Source organism: Vigna radiata, chromosome 4 (genome assembly GCF_000741045.1).
Source record: "Vigna radiata var. radiata cultivar VC1973A chromosome 4, Vradiata_ver6, whole genome shotgun sequence".
Taxonomy (NCBI): Eukaryota; Viridiplantae; Streptophyta; class Magnoliopsida; order Fabales; family Fabaceae; genus Vigna; species Vigna radiata.
Genome location: NC_028354.1, coordinates 314,717 through 316,718, shown reverse-complemented (window position 1 = coordinate 316,718; position 2,002 = coordinate 314,717). Strand labels below are relative to the sequence as shown.

Sequence of the window (2,002 nt, the reverse complement as noted above, 5' to 3'; positions counted from 1 at the left end):
GATTTTATTCATCTCTCTGAGAATCAGGGATTTTACACAGATTATCTCCTCGGCTCAAAAAATAGTTACCGGAAAACTCGCGTAACCAGTGCAATCAGTCTCACAGCCTTTTCTACAAATGAACCAACTTGGTAACCTATAGGTTCATCACCAACCTTTAAGCTATTTATTTCACTGATAGCAGAAGATAACTATTGCACAGTGAGATCAGTTAGCGATTGGGGTAAAATGTGTGCATTTTACAAAAATTATGACCCAATTGAGACAGTTTAAAACCTGAAGACCGAACTGAGATTTTCACACAAATACGAGGACCAAGAAGGGATTAAGCTAACACGTCAGCATACCACGTCAACTAAACTTAACGCCGTTTGAGATCAGTTAACGATTGAGGTAAAATGTGTGCATTTTTACAAAAATTATGACCCAATTGAGACAGTTTAAAACTTGAGGACCAAACTGATATTGGCAGACAAATATGAAGACCAATGAAAGTATTAAGCCTTACTAAATATTATATATATATATATATATATATATATATATATATATATATAAATTATTAATTAAAGAGAAACAAATAACTGATAGAATTTAAGTGTTATATTAAAAAAAACAATATATATTAAAAAAATCTATAAACTTATTATTCGTAAATTCATTATGTAAATTTTCAAACTGATGTCTTATATAGTTTTGATTTATATTTAAATGAATTTTTCACATAACAAAATTAAATGACTATCTTATATACTTTAAAAATATGTTTAGCCAATCAAGAAAAATTACATATGTTTATCCCGTCAAAGATTTCAACATCCTATGTTGGTGCATAATATTTCTCCATAAGCAAGCAATTCAGTTTATGAAACCTCTTACAAAGTCTATGTTAGTGTGATGAAAATATTTGTAGATAGTTCTTTGAAAAATTAAAAGCATTTAGATTTTTTACAAATTAGGACCTAATAATTATTATGTTTTTATATTTTTACATTTTTTCTATGTATTGTATAAAATAAGTGAACTTCATGTTTCATTCTCCTATCCGTAGAACTTTTAAAACCACTCTTTAATCTTTATTGTTTTATTTCTAATTTCCTCTTTTATTCACTCAATTTGGTTCGTTTGTTTTGATTCACTCTACATTTGGTCTCGTGTCAAATTGACCTCTGTTACATAAAAATGAGTTAATATATATTTTTTCTCACAAAACATCTGATATGTAGGATGAGTCACATAAAAATTATTTATTTTTTATTTTTTTTTTATTTTGAATTAAGAAACATAATGCATTCTGTCCAAAGAAGTAAAGAAACATAGTTTGAACAAAACCAATAAAATATTCGATCAAAACAAAATATTAAGGCTTAATAGCACTTATGGTCCCAATTTTCGTCACGTGCATTTATTTTGGTCCCCATATTTTTTTTTTTCAATGTTGTCCTAAAGTATGTAAATTTTGTTCAATGTGGTCCTTTTTGCAAATGTCGATTAAATCCTTAACGACAGACAGTCTAGCTGTGTATAACAGTGTTGATGTGGCATTTAACTACTGCCACGTCACCATCTTCTTCAACCTTCAGCCCACCTTACCACCACCGAACCCTAACGCCACCGTTGCCACAGAGATTTTCCAAAGTCACCATGCCGCCATGAAGTCGCACCTGTAGAGAACCATGGCAGCCATCGCGTGCAACCTCCATGGCCACCACCATCAAGGTCACAATCTCCCCCAAATCACGAAACCCTAATCTCAAACTTCATTCAAATCTTCATTCTTGTGCATCAACCATGAATAATTCAAATTGAGAGCTTCATCGTTAGAACGACAATCCTTGTTGTCGTCGTGCAAAGCTCCATGGCCATAATCTTCTCCAACCTACAAAGAACCACAACGGAATCCAGAAAAATCGCAAATCAAAGAAACCTAGAATGGCGCCGCTGCTTGCCTCCATCGGCCACCATGAGTGCTTCTTACACAACTAGGTTTGTCTTCTTCATG

The 2,002-nt window shown here is 32.4% G+C and overlaps 1 pseudogene; it reads right to left on the bottom strand.

Annotated features, from left to right (window-relative positions):
- LOC106758215 overlaps positions 1 to 1,715 on the bottom strand; it is a 3,649-nt pseudogene extending 1,934 nt beyond the window's left edge.
- Positions 1,716 to 2,002: the final 287 nt, after the last annotated feature.